This window comes from Oncorhynchus kisutch, linkage group LG16 (genome assembly GCF_002021735.2).
Source record: "Oncorhynchus kisutch isolate 150728-3 linkage group LG16, Okis_V2, whole genome shotgun sequence".
NCBI classification, from domain to species: domain Eukaryota; kingdom Metazoa; phylum Chordata; class Actinopteri; order Salmoniformes; family Salmonidae; genus Oncorhynchus; species Oncorhynchus kisutch.
Window position 1 is genome coordinate 37530691 of NC_034189.2, and position 10106 is coordinate 37540796.

Genomic DNA, 10106 nt, shown 5'->3' on the forward strand with positions numbered 1-10106 from the left:
CCGTGAGGTGTTTTTCACTCACCCCTATGTGCTGGAAGAGCCAGGTGCGCATGATGTTGGTGGCTGATTTGGGCAGGACGCCCCTCTTGTTGCTCTTGGGTGAGCTGTCCTCCTGGGTGAAGAAACTGCTCAGGTCCTGATTGAGCTGCAACTGGAGCTGTACACACACACAGTCAATTCAGAGAACAGCCTGTAGTTCGTGTGACTGTGAGCGTACGTCTGTCTGTGTGTGTGTGTGGCGTATTCCTCACCTGTGTGTTGTTGATGCGTATTGTCTGGGGTGAGATAGCTTGTCCAACCACTTGTCCCTGAGGAGTGACTACTGTGATGGGCTGGTACACTGTACCACCTGCTCAAAACACACGCACACAAATAAACAAGTTATGACACGTTTTTGGTAACACCTTGATCCAAGGACCCTCAGCACCTCACTAATTTTTTTAAATGTTTTTATTTAACCAGGTAGGCCAGTTGAGAACAAGTTCTCATTTACAACTGCGACCTGGCCAAGATAAAGCAAAGCAGTGAAACAAAAACAACAGAGTTACACATGGGATAAACAAACGTACAGTCAATAACACAATAGAAAATCTGTATACAGTGTGCAAATGAGGTAAGGCAATAAATAGGTCATAGTGGCGAAGTAATTACAATTTAGTAATTAACACTGGAGTGATAGATGTGCAGATGATGATGCGCAAGTAGAAATACTGGTGTGCAAAAGAGCAGAAAAACAAATAAAAAACAAATATGGGAATGAGGTAGGTAGTTGGTTGGGCTATTTACAGATGGGCTGTGTACAGCTGCAGTGACAGATGATGCTTGAAGTTAGTGAGGGAGATATAAGTCTCTAACTTCAGTGATTTATGCAATTTGTTCCAGTCATTGGCAGCAGAGAACTATAAGGAAAGGTGGCCAAAGGAGGTGTTGGCTTTGGGGATGACCAGTGAAATATACCTGCTGGAGCGTGTGCTACGGGTGGGTGTTGCTATGGTGACAAGTGAGCTGAGATAAGGGCGGAGATTAACCTAGCAAAGACCTATAGATGACCTGGAACCAGTGGGTTTGGCGACGAATATGTAGCAAGGACCAGCCAATGAGAGCATACAGGTCGCTGTGGTGGGTAGGTTATGGGGCTTTAGTGACAAAACAGATAGACTGCATCCAATTTGCTGAGTAGAGTGTTGGAGACTATTTTGTAAATGACATCGCCGAAGGATTGGTAGGATAGCCAGTTTTACGAGGGTATGTTTGGCAGCATAGGAAGCCAATTCTAGATTTAACTTTGGATTGGAGATGCTTAATGTGAAACTGGAAGGAGAGTTTACAATCTAACCAGACACCTAGGTATTTATAGTTGTCCACATACAGTGGGGCAAAAAAGTATTTAGTCAGCCACCAATTGTGCAAGTTCTCCCACTTAAAAAGATGAGAGAGGCCTGTAATTTTCATCATAGGTACACTTCAACTATGACAAAATCCTGAAAATCACATTGTAGGATTTTTTATGAATTTATTTGCAAATTATGGTGGAAAATAAGTATTTGGTCAATAACAAAAGTATTATCTCAATACTTTGTTATATACCCTTTGTTGGCAATGACGGAGGTCAAACGTTTTCTGTAAGTCTTCACAAGGTTTTCACACACTGTTGCTGGTATTTTGGCCGATTCCTCCATGCAGATCTCCTCTAGAGCAGTGATGTTTTGGCGCTGTTGCTGGGCAACACGGACTTTCAACTCCCTCCAAAGGAGGGAGTTTCTATGGGGTTGAGATCTGGAGACTGGCTAGGCCACTCCAGGACCTTGAAATGCTTCTTACGAAGCCACTCCTTCGTTGCCCGGGCGGTGTGTTTGGGATCATTGTCATGTTGAAAGACCCGGCCACGTTTCATCTTCAATGCCCTTGCTGATGGAAGGAGGTTTTCACTCATAAATCTCACAATACATGGCCCCATTCATTCTTTCCTTTACACGGATCAGTGTAAAACAGCCCCAAAGCATGATGTTTCCACCCCCATGCTTCACAGTAGGTATGGTGTTCTTTGGATGCAACTCAGCATTCTTTGTCCTCCAAACACGACGAGTTGAGTTTTTACCAAAAAGTTATATTTTGGTTTCATCTGACCATATGACATTCTCCCAATCTTCTTCTGGATCATCCAAATGCTCTCTAGCAAACTTCAGACGGGCCTGGACATGTACTGGCTTAAACAGGGGGACACGTCTGGCACTGCAGGATTTGAGTCCCTGGCAGTGTAATGTGTTACTGCTTTGTTACTTTGGTCCCAGCTCTCTGCAGGTCATTCACTAGGTCCCCCCCGTGTGGTTCTGGGATGTTTGCTCACCGTTCTTGTGATCATTTTGACCCCACGGGGTGAGATCTTGCGTGGGGCCCCAGATCGAGGGAGAGTATCAGTGGTCTTGTATGTCTTCCATTTCCTAATAATTGCTCCCACAGTTGATTTCTTCAAACCAAGCTGCTTACCTATTGCAGATTCAGTCTTCCCAGCCTGGTGCAGGTCTACAATTTTGTTTCTGGTGTCCTTTGACAGCTCTTTGGTTTTGGCCATAGTGGAGTTTGGAGTGTGACTGTTTGAGGTTGTGGACAGATGTCTTTTATACTGATAACAAGTTCAAACAGGTGCCATTAATACAGGTAACGAGTGGAGGACAGAGGAGCCTCTTAAAGAAGAAGTTACAGGTCTGTGAGAGCCAGAAATCTTGCTTGTTTGTAGGTGACCAAATACTTATTTTCATAATTTGCAAATAAATTCATAAAGAATCCTACAATGTGATTTTCTGGATTGTTTTTTCTAATTTTGTCTGTCATAGTTGAATTGTACCTATGATGAAAATTACAGGCCTCTCTCATCTTTTTAAGTGGGAGAACTTGCACAATTGGTGGCTGACTAAATACTATTTTGCCCCACTGTATTCTAAATCAGAACCGTCCAGAGTAGTGATGCTAGGTGGGCGGGCATGTGCGGGCTACGATCGGTTGAAGAGCATGAATTTAGTTTTACTAGCGTTTAAGAGCAGTTGGAGGCCACGGAAGGAGTGTTGTATGGCATTGAAGCACATTTGGAGGTTTGTTAACACAGTGTCCAAAGAAGGGCCAGATGTATACAGAATGGTGTCGTATGCGTAAAAGTGGATCAAATATTCACCCGCAGCAAGAGTGACATCATTGATCTATACAGAAAAGAGAGTCGGCCCGAGAATTGAACCCTGTGGCACCCCTATAGAGACTGCCAGAGGTCCGGACAACAGGTCCTCCGATTTGACACACTGAACTCTATCTGAGAAGTAGTTTGTGAACCAGGCGATGCAGTCATTAGAGAAACCAAGGATGTTGAGTCTGCCGATAAGAATACGGTGATTGTCGAAAGCCTTGGCCAGGTCGATGAAGACTGCTGCACAGTACTGTTTTTTTATCGATGGTAGTTATGAAATCGTTTAGGACCTTGAGCGTGGCTGAGGTGCACCCGTGAGCAGCTCGGAAACCAGATTGCATAGCGGAGAAGGTACGGTGGGATTCGAGATGGTCGATGATCGGTTTGTTCAATTGGCTTTCGAAGACTTTAGATTGGCAGGGCAGAATGGATATAGGTCTGTAACAGTTTGGGTCTAGAGTGTCTCCCCCTTTGAAGAGGGAGATGACCGTGGACGCCTTCCAATCTTTAGGAATCTCAGACGATATGAAAGAGAGGTTGAACAGACTAGTAATAGGGGTTGCGACAATGGCGGCGGATAATTTTAGGAAGAGAGGGTCCAGAGGGGGGGGAGGGGGCTTGGGCCAGTAGCTGCGGGGGGTGCAGAGCTGTTGGCCGGGGTTCGGGTAGCCAGGGGGAAAGCGAGGCCAGCCGTAGAGAAATGCTTATTGAAATTCTCGATTCAAGTCTGGAGTGAACCAAGGCTATATCTGTTCTTAGTTCTACATTGGGGAATGGTAATTTAAGATGGAGAGGAAGGCACTTTTGAAGAAGAACCAGGCATCTTCTACTGACGGGATTAGGTCAATATCATTCCAGGATAACCGGGCCAGGTTGATTAGAAAGGCCTGCTCGCAGAAGTGTTTTAGGGAGCGTTTGACAGTGATAAGGGGTGGTCATTTGACTGCGGACCCATAACGAACGCAGGCAATGAGGCAGTGATGGCTGAGATCCTGGTTGAAAACAGTGTATTTAGAGGGAAAGTTGGTCAGGATGATATCTATGAGGGTGCCCATGTTTACAGATTTGGGGTTGTACCTGGTAGGTTCCATGATAATTTGTGTGAGATTGAGGGCATCTAGCTTAGATTGTAGGACGGCCAGTTTAGGTCACCTAACAGTACAAACTCTGAAGATAAATGGGGGGTAATCAATTCACATATGGTTTCCAGGGCACAGCTGGGAGCTGAGGGGGGGTCTATAACAAGCGGCAACAGTGAGAGACTTATTTCTGGAGAGATGGATTTTTAAAAGTAGTAGCTCAAATTGTTTGGGCATAGACCTGGATAATAGGACGGAACTCTGCAGGCTAACTCCGCCCCCTTTAGCAGTTCTAATTTGATGGAAAATGTTGTAATTGGGGATGGAAATTTCTGAATTTTTGGTGGCCATCCTAAGCCAGGGTTGGCGGAGTGTGCTAAAGCAGTGAATAAAGCAAACTTAGGGAGGAGGCTTCTGATGTTAGCATGCATGAACCCAGGGCTTTTCCAGTTACAGAAGTCAACAAATGAGAGCGCTTGGGGACACACAGGGCCTGAGGAGTAGGATAAGGGTAAGGCTAAAGGCTATAAGAACTGGTCGTCTAGTGCGTTCGGAACAGAGAGTAAAAGGAGCAGATTTCTGGGCGTGGTAGGATAGATTCAGGGCATAATGCACAGACAAGGGTGTGGTAGGGTGCGAGTACAGTGGAGGTAAACCTAGGCATTGAGTGAGGATGAGAGAGGCTGCATCTCTGGAAGCGCCAGTTAAGCTAGGTGCGGTCTCCGCATGTGTGGGGGGTGGGGCAAGGGAGCTAACCGAAGCATGTAGAGCGGGACTAGGGGCTCCGCAGGAAAACAAAAAAATTTGAGCTACCCTAAACAACAGTATACAAGGCATATTGACATTAGAGGGAGGCATAAAGCAATCACAGGTGTTGATTGCGAGGGCTAAGACAACAACGGGTAAACAGCGAAGACAACAACTGGTAAATGGCGATGAATGGACAGAGGGGGTCACTTAGCTACACACAATTCGAGGCTGAAGCCGACAGATAAACAAAATGAAGTACCGTGTTATAGTCAACTTTAAAATTAACTCTGAAAAGAGGCAACATTCACAGATTCGAGGAAACTGACTAAAACAGGGAGGAACTACCTGAACCTGATAACTAAGAAAATTAAGTTTTGCTACGGTGTGCCATAATTAATATGACCCAGTATTGCTAGTAGCTGTCTTAACAAGGACACAGTAAGGCCGGAGAGGAGAGGGTACCTGTAGAGGTGGTATGCCACGGAGACATACCTGCTAACACTTGGCCAGCAGAATTGACTGTTGTCAGGGTAACGTTGCCCTGCTGCAGGGCCGAGGCTGACATCACAATGCCTTGAGGGCTGAGGGTTCCTGTCAGTGGGCTAGAGGTCTGGGGGTGAAACACACACAAAATTAGCCTAACTGCATTCACATTAATTTGTGTTCATCTTGTATAATTTATACCTATAATGTGTGAATTGTACTATTATGTGCTTATCATTTAATCCCAATTCAATAGCCAAAGTTCCCTCTGGGAAAGATACAAATAATCTATGAAGGGAAAATGTGTGTGTATAACCTGCGTGTGAGTACCTGAATCTGGACAGGGGAACAGGGGCTGTCAGTTTCTCCTCCACTCAGCAGGGTCTCACTGTTCATCTTGGTGCGCAGGCAGGCGATGTAGCGGCTACAGAAGTCCTTACACAAGTCGCTCACTTTCTCCAGCTCCAGGAGGTGGATACGCAACACCTGGATGGCCTTCACCATCTGGGGTCAAAGGTCAGGTCATTAGCAGGCCATTAGTAGGCATGCTGCCAACCCATAACTCTAACCCTGACCCTAACCAAGCGTTAAGCTTAACCATTACCAATTAGTTCATTCAACATCAGTTTGCTGGTCAGTCATGTCTCTTCAGTTCTTCTCAATAAATATTTTATTTTTTTATTTTTTTATAAAACATTTACTATCACACATACAATATTTCAATTGCTTGATGCTAAGAGATGCAATTCAAGAGTGGTTTGTTAAAGGGCACAACAGCCGTGGAACTTCGTTATATTATCTTTTAACATCGAAAACAGACAATGACGTGTAAGAGCTGGGTCATGTTCATTAGGTACCAAAAGGAAGAAAACGGACTAAAATAGGAATGGACCAACTGGACATATCCAATAAGAAACAAGCAGAACATTTTCAAACGTTTTCAGTTGCATGCCCAAATGAACAGGACCCTGGTAGTGCAGAGTTCCTCACCAGGTTGTCCACGTCTGGGTCGTCACAGAAGAAGCCCTTGCCCTCTTTCTTCTGGCTACGGACAAAGTTCTCAATGTCCACATTGAAGCTGGCAGAGCTGACGCAGTCCGAGCTCTGAGTCGACTGCTCACACTTCTCAAAGAGTAGGGCCAGCAGAGGGAACAGGGGGTGCCTACGATGCACAGGCGAGTGCAAAGGATTAACGCTACAGTAGGCGCAGTTAATGAAAGCACACAAACACACAGTCATGCACCGATGCTCACACATCCACACAAGTTTACAGTCATAAAGAGGACATGGGAAGGAAAACGGATTGAAAAAAAGTGGAGAACAGAGAGAAAGAGCTCTAATGAGGAGGACGGAGTGGAGGAGTACCATGACTCGCCTACCTGTAGATGGCCTGCTTGTCTGTGTCCATGGGCGTCTGGGGCTGCATGGCAGAGGGGCTGCCTGCTCCCCCCTCGCTCAGACTCTGCTCCGGATCCCCCTCCACATCCGCTCCCACGCGCATCTGCACCAAGACCTTTACCAAGGAAAGAGACAAAGACGGTAAAAAGAAGATTGGGATACAATTCAGAGAAAATAGGAGAGTGGAGGAGAAGGGAGGGGATAGGAGAGTGAAATGCAGTAAAGTTAGGTCAGTGGTTGGTGAATGACTCCCCTCAGGGTGGTAGTGGGGTGAGGAGTACACACACCAGCCCCAGGGAGAGGAGAGAGAAAGAGACTAGTCTGTCTCTTTCCACTCATAACACTGTCTCAATTCAGCAGCTTACAGAGACCGCATTAGCTATTTATCATTCACATTGAACCCTGATGAATACACGGTCTTAACTTCTACACTCAGTTAGAAGTTGCTCATGATCCAGTCAAGCCCTTCCCTGTTTCAACAGTTTCTTCCATTTGGTTTCCAGTGAACCCGACCCCTTCCTACAGTGCCTCAGGTCAGACTCATTCCAGCTATGACTCATTTTTCACTAGAACTGACATACATTGTTTTTTAAAGTGGTCCTCTGTAGCGCAGTTGTTAGAGCATAGTGCTTGCAAAAGCTGGATAATGGGGTTGATTAATAGGACCACCCATATGTAAAAAAAATTATGTAATCAAGTAATTTTATACTGAACAAAAATATAAAATGCAACAACAGTTACAGTTTATATAAGGAAATCAGTCAATTGAAATAAATTCCTGAGGCCCTAATCTATGATTTTCACATGGCTGGGAATACAGATATGCATCTGTTGGTCACAGATACCTTTAAAAAAAGGTAGGGGAGTGGATCAGAAAACCTGTCTGTATCTGGTGTGACCATCTCCTTTCATCAGCTGTCCAGTTGTCTGGTCTCAGATGATCCCGCAGGTGAATATGCCGGATGTGGAGGTCCTGGGCTGGTGTGGTTTCATGTGGTCTGCGGTTGTGAGGCCAGTTAGACGTACTGCCAAAATGACGTTGGAAGCAGCTTATGGTAGAGAAATTAACTTTCAATTCTCTGGCAACAGCTCTGGTGGACATTCCTGTAGTCAGCATGCCAATTGTACACTCCCTCAAAACTTGAGACATCCGTGGCATTGTGGTTTGTACAGATGAACGTGATACCTTCAGGCATTTGGAAATTGCTCCCAAGGATGAACCAGACTTGTGGAGGTCTCCAATTTTTTTTCTGAGGTCTTGGCTGATATCTATTGATTTTCCCATGATGCCAAGCAAAGAGGCACTGAGTTTGAAGGTAGGCCTTGAAATACATCCACAGTTGCACCCCCAATTGACTCAAATTATGTCAATTAACCTAACAGAAGCTTCTAATGCCATGACATCATTTTATGGAATTTTCCAAGCTGTTTAAAGGCAGTCAACTTAGTGTATGTAAACTTCTGACCCACTGGAATTGTGATACAGTGAATTATAAGTGAAATAATCTGTCTGTAAACAATTGTTGAAAAAATTACTTGTGTCATGCACAAAGTACATGTCCTAACCGACTTGTCAAAACTATAGTTTGAAATTTGTGGAGTGGTTGAAAAACTAGTTTTAATGACTCCAACCTAAGTGTATGTAAACTTCCGACTTCAACTGTATATCACACAGCTCATTCATTGGAATATGGCCACCCACTTTGTCATATGTTCAAACTTCACTCCTCCTCATCTTCAATCTCTTACCTCATCCACCTCCGGGTACTCATCTAGAGATGCCGAATGGGCTTCCATCATGGTCGCTGCCAATGATGCCAATACTCGGGCATTCCAGTCCAAGACCTGTGCCTACCAGTCCTACAGAGACACATGCATCAGACATGGGGTTTAGATGAGGTTTTTGTTGTTGTCATAGATTAGATATAACCATTGCATGATACATACATAGCCAATGAAGAACGTAGGGTCAGGGCACTATGTCAACATAGGGCCTTGCATTCTGGGGTATGAGGATTCATGTTTTTTGGTGTGTAAATGCTTGGTCACTGTATGCGTGTATCAGAATGGAATGCAGACAGTGCAGTTATCAATTCCCGCGGGCGCAGCGTGGGAGGTATGTTGTACAGTCAGTAGCCCTAACTTCCGGGCACATATTTTGATTAAATAATTAAACGCAGAAGTTGTGCATCTACAGTTCGTAATGTTCACCAAGCATCATCCTAAACTGTGACACTAGGCCCATGAATCTCTCCTTAGCCAGCCGTATTCATGTGGAAAAATAAATAAGGGAATAAATCAAATGTGTTTCTAATAACAAACAAACGTGCATACAATTTCGTGTCAATTTGATTACCGATTTATCCTACCCTCGCTGTCTAAATATCGTATAGCGGCTCAGGCTACATGTATCATATAATATGGGTGCTTTCAAATGTTGAACAAATAAAACACTGTCAACAGCACACATCCCATCGACGTTGCGGTCATCGATAGGTATCTCCCCTAATAACATTCGAATGTCCAGTAGTCTGTCGATTAGTCAACACACGCCTGGCCTTCTCATTCACCCTTTCCAATGCGCCTTTTCCAAATAAGCGGACATCTTTTTTTCTCTCGTCACAACAGCTTGCCTTCATGTGTGATCAGTCTTTTGGCTCACTGTTCATTCTGCAAAGTGCACATTGGCTCATTCCACTGCGAGCCATTGCATTCGAGCATGTAGCGTCGATTGTTAGATTGATGGGCGACGAAAAAAAAGAGGAATTTGAGTGACAGCTTACCTTAGTGCCAATCTTCGTCACAGTGACAAGGGGCTGCTGCAATCCGGGCCCGCAGTTTTCGTGTGTCGTCACTACGTATAGGCTCGCAGACTATTTTCTCTCATTAATATTCAACATGTGGGAGGAGAAGCAATTCTGAACATGCCTTGTCCCGCCCCTGGAGGCCGATACCCTGCCCCTTATGCTTAAATTATGATGACAAATTATTTATATTACATCAAATGTATACACATTTAAAATGGTATGTAATGGACTAGGCCTACAAACTACAAAAACATTCAGAATTGAAAAGTTATCCCTAATAATTGACATCATGCGTTTTATATTTCTGATGCAATGACTACTTTATAAACAAAGAAGTGAATGAGACTACCCATACTAAAACATATAATTTTTTTTTTTTTAAATGGTTATTGGTCAGATTTAACAGACAAAAGA

General features: G+C 44.4%; 1 pseudogene; it reads right to left on the minus strand.

Moving 5' to 3' along the window:
- Positions 1-9758, minus strand: part of LOC109906654 (homeobox protein PKNOX1-like) — a 15770-nt pseudogene extending 6012 nt beyond the window's left edge.
- Positions 9759-10106: the final 348 nt, after the last annotated feature.